Below are 13,800 nucleotides of genomic sequence, written 5' to 3' on the forward strand. Positions count from 1 at the left end.
GGATTTGTTGGGCGCCTTCCTTCTATTTTGGCCACTGCAACAATGCTGCATGTTATAAACCAGATTGAACACAGTGGTGGCTGGAATACAAAAATCAGCTTCTGAGTGTTCTCAAAATTAGCAAGGTTAGTGCCTAGATCAGGATGTCCAAGTGTTTGTTTCAAGCGATAATATTTGTTTATCAACATTGCTCCAAGTCCATGATTACGATTAAGAACATGATTTGCATGAGCATGTTAGATTAAGAGTAAATGTAAAACCGACAATGTCATTAATGCACATGATAACCACGTTATTTGATTCTAGTTATTGCGCATTTTAACAGGAGAAAGTTGATTTGGTTGACCTCATTGTTAGACGTAAGAAAGGAGCTAGTTGTGATGAGATAAAAGCTGCTGTGAAGTGAGAATAAACCAAATTTTCTAGATTGGAAAACCTGAATTTTTGTTTATATTTTGAGATGCAACACATTCAATGAATCCTCATCACATGTATCCATTTTTCTTCACAGGGAAGCATCTAAGGGAAGTATGAAGGGAATCCTTGTATATGCAAAAGATGATGTTGTGTCTACTGATTTTGTTGGTGACAATAGGTGATGATTCCACAAGTTAATAAATTAGTATGCCAAAGATAACCATGTTTGATTTTAGATTTAGCTGTAGAATTCAATAATTAAGGTTGACAATTACTAGTTCATATAGCTATAGTATGCCATTTTTTCATGAAGAAGGCTTTAGTGTTGTATAATGAAGCTCATTAAGTGATCCACCATATACATGGCAGGTCAATAGTTTTTTATGCAAAAGCTGGAATTTCATTTAAAAACATCTTTGTGAATCTTGTCTTTTGGTATGACAATGAATGGGGCTTTCTTTATTATACGCTTGGTTGATTCGAAAACATAAATTTGCAACTAGGGGCAAATAAAAAAGAAAAAAAGAACTTTCAAAAGTATTATATAAAGGCTAGTACTGTGGTACCTGCAATTACTTGTAATTTATTATTATTGTGGTTTTCATTCTTGTTTTATGACAAATTTGCAGAGGGGCTGTTATCCTAATGCAAATGATTTCGGATCTAAGGTCATTCCCTTGGTTGCAAGAGATTTTAATGTCCAGGTAGTTGCTCAATGTAAAAACTACTGAAGTTATAATTTGATAGCATGACTTTGTCTGAAGGAGAGTCATTTATTGCAGTTCTAAGAGTAGGTCCTTCAATATTGATTATAAACTCTCCTCATTAGAAACAACAAAATAATTTTTTTTTTTTGGTTTTTCTTTACACTTTTCTTGTTATCTACAAACCAGACCACACTTTTCTACTTACTAGCTTTCTTATCTAAATTTTTTCGCCATTTTTTTCTTCGTTTTGGATGATTTTGTATTTCATCTGATTGTCAAAAATGAAAGTAAATTTTGTTACAATTTTAAACAGTATGAAAATACTAAATGAAAATGACATTAGAAATATATTTGTGGTGATTTTTAACTGCTAATAATTTTTGTTTCTTTTCTAGCAAATTTACTAGCATTTAGAATATTTTTGTAACAAACCATTTTTGACATGTGTAGATTTGGTGGTTATTTTAATTGTCAAAAATTTCATTTGTAGCCGTGTTTAACAGTTAGAATTTCTAATTTTAAGAATTTCTAATTTTAACCATTACAAGTATCATATATTTTTGTAGTGATGGTATCCTATCTAGTTGCATTTAAAACTTAATTGAGCTTTATAAGTAGTGCATTTTATATTCCCTGGTCGAGTAATTAAAATAAAAGTGATCTTTAAGGTTTATTAGGGTTAATAAAAAAATTCATGGAAGGGGTGAATTGTTATAAGCAATTGTAGGACCAGCAGAGGAAAGGAGTTGATACACATTCTAAATAAAAAAAAAATGGAGTACCCAAGCAAATGCATGAGTATTCATTCAAAACACACAAATCCTACATACAATTTTTCAATGTGAGCAATCTTTTTCCAATCTTCGCCTCTTTCTTTCTCACAACGTTGTTTCAGCAAAGGACAATTCTCTATACAAAGATATGAAATTGATTTGGGAAGACCCTCCTCTGGTAAGCGTTGGAGCTTCGGACAGTTCCAAAGAGTCAACTTTTGAAGAGATGAGAGTTGACTAAGACCCTTGTGGTCCAGTTCTTTTAGATTTGGACCATAACAAATGTCTAGAGAAGTGAGAGAATGTGGAAGCAAACCTTTATCAGGAAAACATTCTGTCTCTACTCCAGTACATAACACTTCTAAAGAAGGACTGTATCCCAAAGCTCCTTTCAGTGAGCCAACAAGTCTAGAGTTATCATAGAGTGTCATCTCTTTTAGATTTGATAGCAAACCTCTCCCAGTGAACGACTCAAGTCTTGGACAGGCTTCTAAGTATAGTCTCTTTAGCATATGCATGTTTCCAGGCAATGATTCAATTTTAGGGCACTTTATGATTTCTAGACACTCCAGATGATTATCGGCGTGAAAATTTGAAATCATCTGTAAATTACCAAACCCTATGAGAACAAGCTCCCTGAGTTTCGGGAAGAAATGTAGTGGAAAGGTCCACAGAGGGACAGAGTCACCAATATTTGGACAATCACTATAATTGTCTGAATCAATCTTTAAGTACTGAATATAATTGTCAGGTACGATATCCCTAACCATTTCCAAGAATGATGCTTCCATGTTGTCTCCAACCAACGTGAGGCTTTTCATTGTAGCCCAATCAAACAACACATTTCGACCACCTTCAAGTTGTTTGCAATTTGTTATGTGTAGTGTTTCCAAAGGAACAAGTCGCTCTGGCAGTTGTCCTTTCAGCTTGGGACAAAAATATATAAAGATGTTGTAGACGTGGAAAAGCACCTGTCACAGCTTCACATTCCCATTTTTCCCATTGCATCATGTGGGAGAACGTTAATGTTTGAAGGGATTTAAATGAAGAAGAGTTGTTCCCATGAAAATCAGCATCAATACTCACTATCCCATCAAGTCTTTCAATACTCAAGTCCTTGAGAGATGGCAAAAGTCCAAGGGGAGGTAAACGTTCGCAAGATTCGCACCCTTCCAACTCTAAGGACACCAGATTCGGTAATGAATTATCGAGTATCCATTGGAAATTGTTTACCAACATAGTCACATATCGACAACTTCTTCAAGTGTTTTGAAGGTTGTAGATTCTCAATTACATCCCTAGCTTTTGTTGAATCAACTGGGGAGCTGCCCATGATATTCCATTCTAACATTAACTCCACAAGGTGTGGTTTGTTCTTCAAATCGGCTTCTAATGCATAAGAGGGATTCTCAATATTCTGCAGTTCACCAATTCTCAAACTTCCATGAAGATTGATTTGTCCCAATTGCTGAATACTGGTTTTCTTATGTATGTCAACACAAAACGAATTCATCAATACTTGGAGATTCTTCAACTTTCCCAAAATATGCACATTTTTTACTTCAGTATTTATAAGTTCCAGGCAACACAATTTGTGGAGTAGAAGCAAACATGAGGGAAGCTCCTTTAATGTTTGACAATTGTTTAGTTTCAGTATTTGCAACTTGTAAAGTAAACCTATGGAGTCCGGTAGTTTTTCTATATTAGTATATGAGAGATCTATTGAACGAAGATGCTTAAGATTTCCTATAGATTTAGGCACCTTAAGGATATGAAAGTGATACAAAGATTAGACACGTATGTACTTAAATTTGGAAAACAAGTCATCTAAGGACATCGAATAACGAGGATACTTTCTCCAACTTGTTTGTACAAATGTATGCAACTTTTGAGTATCAATCAAATTTTCAAACCCATCAAAAGTTTGAACACGATCAGTTGCAAATGAAAAATGACGAGTTCTTTTGGGTAGTCCTTGTGGTTCATCGACTCCTAACCTGATGCAAATGTCTCCACAAACATATTTTGCCAAATCAATAAGAAGGTCATGCATGACAAAACGATTTTTCTCTTCCTTGTTTGATTGTTGAAAGAAGGACCAAGATAATAGATCATTAAAATATTGCTCACCAACTTCTTTAGGACTCTTTTTCTGTAGAGGGCTTTCTAGAAAATTTTCCGCCATCCATAGTTGAATTAAACACTTCTTGTCAAACACATAACCTTTGGGAAACAAGGCACAAAATGCAAAACATGTCTTCAAATGTGAAGGAAGGTGGAGATAACTGAGTCTTAATGCTGGGAGTATATCACTTTCATTTTCTGAAAAGTCCCATATCTCACTTTTCATAATGCTTTCCCATTCCCAAAGGGATGATTTATTGTGTAATAGACTTCCCATTGTTTTCAAGGCTAAAGGAAGCCCATTGCATTTTTCAACTATCTTCTTACCAATCTCCATAAAATCTGGATCTGGTTGAAAATGAACACTTTGGAATGCATGTTTTGCGAACAATTCCCTGCAATCATCTTTTTTTAATACTTGCAGGAGGTGCTTTTCTGATCGCATGGTAACAGCAACCTTCTCACTCCGTGTAGTGACAAGAAGCCTACTTCCTTGAGCCCCAGAACCAAGAGCTTTCTGCACTTGCTCCCATTTGGATTGATTTTCGTTCCAATTGTCATCCAAAACAAGAAGAAATTTCTTTCCCATCAATTTTTCTTTCAATCTTATGTGAACCATCTCCAGATTTGTACTATCATTAGTTAATCTTGTAACTCCCTCAAGAATTGCTTTTGATACATTGAGAAGATCAAATTCCTGTGGAACACTGACCCAAGCTTTAATATCAAATTTTCCTTCAATCCTTGGGTCACTGAATACATGTTGTGCAAGTGAAGTTTTTCCCAACCCACCCATGCCCACAATAGATAGTATAGATAGGCGGTTGTGAGTGTCAGATGTGAGCCAGTTAAAGATGGATTCTTTGTCATCATCTCTGCCATAGATAACACTTTCATTTGGCAAAGATGTATATATTAATTTACTACTAGCGGATCCCGATCCAACCCCAACACCACTACCCTTTTTCAAACCTAGTAAATCGCCTTGGGTTGCGAGATGTTCTAGGTCCTCAATGACTTGTTCCATCCTGGATTCAATTTCATTTTTAAAGAAATTGACAAAAGAAGATTTGAAGGAATTCCAAACCTTGTTAGTAGCACTCTGAGACTCAGCTTCCACTTGGGTTTTGAGGAGTTGATAATCTATTTCATCCAAGAGATCCTCTGCAACAAACACAGCATCTTTGGCCCTGAGAAGCCAATCTCTGACACGTGGATCTGTGAACTGCTTTTGTTCTGCATCAAAAGCCACAACATCAATGGCTAGGAGCTTCATCCTCAAGTCGCTGAGTTGCTTCTTATTGGGTTTTGTTGCACGGAATATGTCCACAAAACGTGAAGCCAAAGTGTCGATTGTCCTCTCGAGTAAGGTAGAAACAAGAGCACCAGTAACCATTTCTGTTTCCATGGTAAGAATAGAAAAGGAGTGGATGAATGAAACTGAGTATTTCGAAGTGAAGGTTATGCCTTTGATTGGGTGCAGGACATATTTTTCTTGATGGTTCGTCCTCGACAACCAATAAGGTTTGAGTCTTCCCGACAGCTCCGTCATTCACAAGCTGAACTCAACCACCATGAATGAATGAGTGGCTATGATATAATCAAAGGTACAAACTTTCTTATACTTTCCAAGACTGGTCAATTATTATTACGTACAGCAGTAGCAGAATGAAGGACATACCATTCTCCACGCCTTCGCGGGTCTATTGGGTAGGAAGAAGATAAGGATAAATAAAAAGACAATATAATTGATGATTATAGTGAATACTGATATAATAATAATAATAATAATAATAATAATAATAATAATAATAAAGAATGCTAAGAAACGAGACAGAAAAGATATAATAGAGGAAATAGTTGTAAATTAGTGAAAAATAACAAGCCAGTGATATAAGTCGTGATAAGGAATGTAATGAGAAAAAGTTAAGAATATACAAATAAAGTAAAGTTGGTATGAAATAGTTTAACGTCATACTAATCTCTCTGTTCTTTTTTTCTTATTTTTATTAAACTTGGATGTAATGATGTAATGTGTGACTACTTCTATATGTTAACTTCATTTATTGCTAATTTCTAAAAAAAACGTAATTTTTCCAAAGCGTGTCGAATTTTGACAATTGTTTCTTGAGTGATTTGTTTAGACATAATTCTCTGTAAGCATTCTAGAAGAAAAAAAAAATAAAAAATAAAAAATTCTTTTCTAGTTATAATTAGTTTCTAATTTTATTTATAACTTTGTGAATTCACAATGTATAAGAATGATTTTCAATATTCTCTACCTAACTAATTATTAACTTCGCAGGAAGTTAATTGCTCAATAGTTAGTTCTTACAGTTGGATTGATGAAAATAATATGTCTTGAAAAGTCTCATATCGTCTAAGATAATCAAAGGATAGGTATTAGTAATAATATAATAAATTTTAAGTTGATGATATTCGTTGTCCCAAGTCAAAGACACTTGAAACTTATATTTGACTCTTATTTTTATTTCTTATACTCTTGTAATAAGAGCATTATGAGGATTAAGTTAAATTATTGTTTTAAAAAATATGGGTACTCGGAATCAAATGGGAGAGTTGTTCATGTATTTTCGTGTTTATTTTACTTCTCTATTAATAAAATGATTCTAGGAGGGTTTTTCTAAAACTTCGTTAATTCTTGGTTTTGCACATATTTCTTTCCTCATTATGCATTTTGTGAGAGTTTTGGGCTTTTGCATAAATAAGTTTGGCAAAAAAACTTATTTGTAAAATCGTGTTATTGTTTTTTTTATGTTGTTTTTGTTTTGATAAATTTTAATGATTTGAGGTTTTTGTTGTACTTTTTATAGCTACTTTTATGTGTACAAACAAACCTTTTGAAGGGAACATTTTTTGTTCCACTAATATACTAATATATTATTTTTTTGTTGCTGATAAAAAAAAAACAAATTTATTAATAGTCGAAGATTCTTCGGCTTTTCCAAACTATATACATTTTTCACTTCAATATTTAATAGTTTTAAACAACACAATCTGTAATCTGTGGAGTTCATATAAATACGAGGGAAGCTCTTTTTTATCTTTTTTATGTGAGTATAAGAGAGATTTAATAAACGAAGATGTTTAAGATTTCCTAAAAATTTTATGAATATAAGAGATTTAATAAACAAAGATGCTTAAGATTTCTTACAAATTTATCGACATGTCGCAATGCCAAGAGCAGAAAGCAAAATGAATATGCATTCTCCAGTCTCTTTGTATAAATGTATGCAACTTTTTTTAATATCAATCCAACTTCCAAATCCATCAAAGATATATTAGGATCGCTTGCAAATGAAAAATGATAGACTATTTTGGATATACCTTGTGTATAGGTGTCAATTTTATCTATGGTCGGTCTCAATTCACTATCTGAATAAATTTTTTTATTGGTCTACTATATTAGTGTATGAAAAAGTTCTAGCTTCTAAAGTTACCCCAAAAAATTGATTTGGGTCACCACCAAAGTGGGTTGGACTTTATATTTTTATTTTTGTTTTATTATTGTGCAATGTTTTGTTTCAAAATGGATGATCGACAACGCTTTTGTAATTTTGTATAAGAATGATAAAACTGGTCAATCTAATTCGTTTTAGTTTGACTTCTCATTGGTCTTTTAAAAATGGGTCAAATTTAGCTAGTGCCACAGTAAAACTAACTAAAATTTGTGACCTGTGTTTAAAAAAACATATTTAATCACATAAATATTTTTTAAATTTTTAATTAATTAATTAATTAATATTTTTAATTAAATAAATTAAAATAATTATTATACCTATATATTAAATTATACTATTATAATTAAAAAATTAAAACTTAATTAGAGTATGTCATCGATGAGTGGATGACCGGACACATTATCATATCATGTGTCGTACGACAAGTATCTATTAACAATAAGCTTTTTTTTTTAATGATCCTAAAAATATTATTAAATGCAAATATGAAATAATGAATTTTAAACTTGAAGTGGTCTTCAAGTAAGAAAACAGTCAAACTTACAAAAAATTGGTGTTAGAGGTCATCCATACATTATTTTTAGTCGTCTTATGCATCTTTTGAATAATACCTCAACATGTTGGAGTGATATTCACCTTTCCTTTCTAAAATAGGAATAAACAAGTTAGTGACATTTGGAAATGGAATGAAAAGTAAAAGTAAATTATATCACATATTACTCTTTTAAGATGATCTAATGCAAAGATTATTCATCATGTGTGGAATGTGTTGAACATGTATAATCCTATTATTTGATCAATCCAACTATATATTCAACATGGTTACTTAAGATTTTGAAAGATCTCTTGAAGACTTGTAAGGATATGTGGAGAACACTTGAAGACTTGCCATGATTCATAAAGGAATAACTATTGTATGTCTTTAGTTGTTAGGATCATTTTGTACATTCTCTTTAACTTGATTTGATCAAAGGTTTCATTGTGAAAGATTCCTCATGTGACAACGATATATTTAAACATTTTTCTACATTGATGTAATTGTCAATTACACTTTTTTTATGTTAAACCATCAATGAAACCAAATGTTGGTTAATGTTCTTTATATAGAGTTATAATTTTTTATATTTTTTCTTTTGTATTTTAAAAACAAACTTAATTAAATTAAAAAATTATAGATGCAAATGGATAATTACAAATAATATAACATTTGAATTAAAAGAACTGGAATCCTTGTTATTGTTTGTGCTGTGGTGAATATTTTGGTAAACTCTTTGTATTTTTGTTTTTGTTGGAGTATTCTAGTGGTGTTTTGTTATTATTATTTTGCTAATTATGGTACTGTTCGGTTTGTAGTAGTTGGTTGTTGTGTATAAGTTTTGATAATGAAACTAATTATTCTAAGACTGAATATTTGAGACTAAATGTAGGATCAATGTATTTGAAGGTATAAATCCTATTGTGCTATATCGATCCTGCTAAATTGTCTTGACTATCATTCATGATTCACAAATTATTTGGATTCTAGTTTTCTAATTGAAATTGTTTAAAAAAGAAACTTAAAGAAAAATAATCTTTTGTGAAAAAATTTGAAAACAAACTCACCCCATCCCAACTTGTTTAGCTATGTCATCTATTCTTTTCTAACAAAAACAACATAACAAAAAAAAAAGTGAATTTGCAAGAGGAATCAAAATTTCATGGGAGAAAGAATGAATAAAATTGATAAATGTAAGGAAAAATTAGAATTTATAAAAAGGACAAGATGAAAACATGAAAACACAAGGAGAAATGAAAAAAAAAAATAGAAAAGATTATGGGTTAATGATTGGACATCAGTGTGTTATTAAGAATAAACAAGCAACTAGATTATGTAGATCAATATGTTGATCGGTGAGTTTCTTCAAGAAAACGGAGAAAAAGTTCAGCAAGTGGCGGAAGAAGAAAATTGATTCCAAAATGAAGAGTTAAGTGTATGAGGGTTAATAAAGACAAAAATAATAATGGAAGCAGGGGAGAGTAGTTGATACACATCATAAAGAAAAACAATTGGAGTAGTGAAGCAAATGCATGAGTATTCAAAACAAGCAACAACACTATAACATATCCATTCTCTGGAATCTCGGAATGTGAGCAATCTTTTCCCAGTCTGCACCTCCTTTCCTGCAACGAAAAACAACAATTTAAAACAAGATCTCAAATTGATTTAGGAAGACCTCGTCTGGTAAGGGTAGAAGCTTGGGACAGTTCACAAGAGTTAGTCTTTTAAGAGATGAGAGTTGATTGAGAAGCCTGAAGTCCAGTTTTTCTAGATTTGGAAAATTGTAGATGGCTAGATCAGTAAGAGAGAGTGGAAGCCAATCTTTACGAGGAAAACATTCGTCATCCAGACTATCAACACGTAATATTTTCAAAGAAGGATTGTCTCCCAAAGCTCCTTTCAATGAATCAACAAGTGTAGAGCATTTACTGAGTGTCATCTTTTTTAGATTTGATGGCAAACCTCCCTCAGTGAAAGGCTCAAGTCTTGGACAATCTTTTATGAATAAACTCTTGAGCATATCCCAGTTTTCAGAAAATGATTCAATTTTGGGGCAACAACAGATTGTCAGACCCTCCAAATGATTATGTATGTGATTTTGTGAAATCTTCTGTAAATTATTTAAACGCAGGAGAGTAAGCGTCCTTAGTGTAGGGAAGAAATGTAGAGGAAAGGTCCACAGAGAGACAAAGTCACTAACATTTGGACAAGGATGATGATCGAAGTCATTAATCTGTAAGTGTTGAATAGAATTGTGAGGTACGATCCGTAACCATTTCCATGAATGATGCTTCTATGTTGTACCCAGCCAATTTGAGGCTTTTCACTGTAGCCCAATCAAACAACACCTTTTCACTGTATTCTAGTTTTAAATCTACAGCCCTAGGAGCGAAAGCCTCAAGTTCTTTGCAGTCTTCAATGTGTAGATTTTCTAAAGGAACAAGTAGCTCTGGCAACTGCCCTTTGAGCTTGGGACAATGATGTATATAAAGATGTTGTAGACGTGGAAAAGCATCTGTCACAGCTTTACATTCCCATTTTTCCCATTCTCCCATATCAGAGAAATGCAATGTCTCAAGGGATTTAAACGAAGAAGAATTGCTCCCATGAAAATCAGCATCAATACTCACTATCCCATAAAGACTTTTAATTTTCAAGTCCTTAAGAAATGGCAAAAGTCCAAGGGGAGGTAAACGTTTGCAAGAATAACATAACTCCAACACTAAGGACACCAAATTTGGTAATGAATTATTAAGTAACCAATTTGGAAATTGTTCACCCACATGGCTCCTTATTGACAACTTCTTCAAGTGTTTTGAAGGTTGTAGATTCTCAATTACAGAGGAGCTGTCACTTGAATCAGCAAAGGAGTTGTTACTCCAATTCCAATCTAACACTAGCTCCACAAGGTGTGGTTTGTTCTCCAGACATGCTTGTGATGCATGAGAGGGATTCTCAATATTTTGCAGCCCACTAATTGTTAAACTTCCATGAATATTGATTTGTCCCAGTTGCTGAATACTGAGTTCCTTATGTATGTCAACACAAAACAAATTCATCAATACTTGGAGATTCTTCAAATTTCCCAAAATATGCACATTTTTCACTTTAGTGTTTAATAGTTCTAGGAAACACAATTTGTTGAGTTGAAGCAAACATGAGGGAAGCTCCTTTAATCTTTCACAATTGTTTAGCTTCAGTATTTGCAACTTGTAGAGTAGACCCATAGAATCGGGTAGGTTTTCTATTCTAGTATAAGAGAGATCTAATGAACGAAGATGCTTAAGATTTTCTATAGATTTAGGCACCTCGTTAAGGTTAAGAAAGTCATACAATGATAAGACGCGTATGTACTTAAATTTGGAAAAGAAGTCATCTATCGACATCTTGCAATACCAAGAGGACACAAAAGTGGGAGGATACTTTCTCCAACTTGTTTGTACAAATGTATGCAACTTTTGAGTATCAATCAAATTTTCAAACCCATCAAAATTTTGAAGAAGATCAGTTGTAAATGAAATGTGACGAGTTCTTTTGGGTAGTTCTTGTGGTTCATCGACTTCTAACCTGATGCAAATGTCTCCACAAACATATTTTGCCAAATCAATAAGAAGGTCATGCATGATAAAACAATTTTTTTCTTCCTTGTTTGATTGTTGAAAGAAAGACCACGATAATAGATCATTGAAATATTGTTCACCAACTTCTTTAGAACTCTGTCTGTGGAGGGCTTTCCAAAAAATTTTCAGCCATCCATAGTTGAATTAAACCCTCCTTGTCAAACACACAACCCTTGGGAAATAAGGCACAGGAAGCAAAACATTTCTTTAGATGAGAAGGAAGGTGAAGATAACTCAGTTTTAAAGCAGGGAGTATATTACTTTCATTTTCTGAAAAGTCCCATATCTCACTTTTCATAATGTTTTCCCATTCGCAAAGGGATGATTTATTGTGCAGTAGACTTCCCATTGTTTTCAAGGCTAAAGGAAGCCCATTACATTTTTCAACTATCTTCTTACCAATCTCCATAAAATCTGGATCTGGTTGAACACTTTGGAATGCATGTTTTTCGAACAATTCCCAGCAATCATCTTCTTTTATTACTTGCAGGAGGTGCTTTTCTGATCGCATGGTAACAGCAACCTTCTCACTTCGTGTAGTGACAAGAAGCCTACTTCCTGTGGCCCCAAAACCAAGAGCTTTCTGCACTTGTTCCCATTTGGATTGGTTTTCGTTCCAATTGTCATCCAAAACAAAAAGAAATTTCTTTCCCGTCAAATTTTCTTTCAATCTTCTGTGAACCATCTCCAGATTTGTACTATCATCAGTTAACGTTGCAACACCTCCAAGAATCGCTCTTGATACATTAAAACCATCAAATTCCTGTGGAACACTGACCCAAGCTTTAATATCAAAATTTTCTTCAATCCTTGGGTCATTGAATACATGTTGGGCAAGTGAAGTCTTTCCCAACCCACCCATGCCCACAATAGACAGTATAGATAGGCTCTTGTTAGTGTCAGATGTGAACCAGTTAACGATAAATTCTTTGTCATCATCTCTGCCATAGATAACACTTTCATTTGGCAAAGATGTATATGTTAATTTACTACCCGATCCTGATCCAACACCAACACCAACACCAACACCAACACCACTACCCTTTTTCAAACCTAGTAAATCGCTTTGGGTTGCGAGATGTTCTAGGTTCTCAATGACTTGTTCCATCCTTGAATCAATTTCATTTTCAAAGAAACCGACAAAAGATCTGATGGAATTCCATACCTTCTTAGCAGCACTCTGAGACTCAGCTTCCACTTGGCTTTTGAGGAGTTCACACTCTATTTCATCCAAGAGGTCCTCTGCATCAAGCACAGCATCTTTGGCCCTGAGAAGCCAATCTCTCACACGTGGATTTGTGAACTGCTTTTGTTCTGCATCAAAAGCCACAACATCAATGGCTAGAAGCTTCATCTTCAAGTCGCTGAGTTGCTTCTTACAGTGTTTTCTTCCACGGAATATGTCGACAAAACGGGAAGCCAAAGTATCAATAGTCCTCTCGATGAAAGCAGAAACAAGAGCACCGGTAACCATTTCTGTTGCCATGGTAAGAAAAGGAAATGGAGTGGATGAATAAAATTGAGTATTTTGAAGTGAAGCTTGATGCTAAGAAATGAGATATAAAAGATATAATACAGAAAATATTAATGTCTCTCTCACTATAAAAGTTTTAACGCCATTCTAATCTCTTCGGTTTTTTTTTTTCTTATTTTAATTAAACTTGATGTGACTTTTAATTGTGTGACTTTTTTCATCAGGTAAATATAAACTACTTAAATACATTCTATAATTAAGCAAATGTTAACTTCATTTATTGCTAATTTCTAAAAAAAGTACTTTTCCAAAGCGTGCCGAATTTTGACAATTGTTTCCAAAAATAAATAATAAATAACTTTTTTGTAGTTAAAATTAGTTTACGTATAAATAAATTTGTAATTTTTTTCATATAACTTCTGTGAGTTCTTATTCTTAAATTGCAATAAAACTAAACTTTGTTTATAGTGAGACAGCAACATAGTTAATAAGAGGTTTGTAATATGCAACACCGTTATTTTCCCTAAAGCCACAAGTTTTTAAAAACTATTACTTAAAAGTATGGCAACAACATTTTTTTCGACTACTTAAGGGAAGATTGTTTTCAATTGTTTAAACATTTTCTTCTTTTTCAACTCCGGAAATAACCATTAAATGTTATTGAA

The 13,800-nt window shown here is 33.2% G+C and overlaps 2 pseudogenes; both read right to left on the minus strand.

Moving 5' to 3' along the window:
* Positions 1-1,815: 1,815 nt before the first annotated feature.
* Positions 1,816-5,665, minus strand: LOC114169533 (putative disease resistance RPP13-like protein 1; annotated as a pseudogene).
* A 3,811-nt stretch (positions 5,666-9,476) lies between these two features.
* On the minus strand, positions 9,477-13,206 carry LOC114168611 (putative disease resistance RPP13-like protein 1; annotated as a pseudogene).
* Between the last annotated feature and the right edge of the window lie 594 nt (positions 13,207-13,800).

The sequence above is a fragment of the Vigna unguiculata genome, chromosome 11 (assembly GCF_037176805.1).
Source record: "Vigna unguiculata cultivar grain cowpea cultivar isolate G323 ecotype 2 chromosome 11, ASM3717680v1, whole genome shotgun sequence".
Classification (NCBI taxonomy): domain Eukaryota; kingdom Viridiplantae; phylum Streptophyta; class Magnoliopsida; order Fabales; family Fabaceae; genus Vigna; species Vigna unguiculata.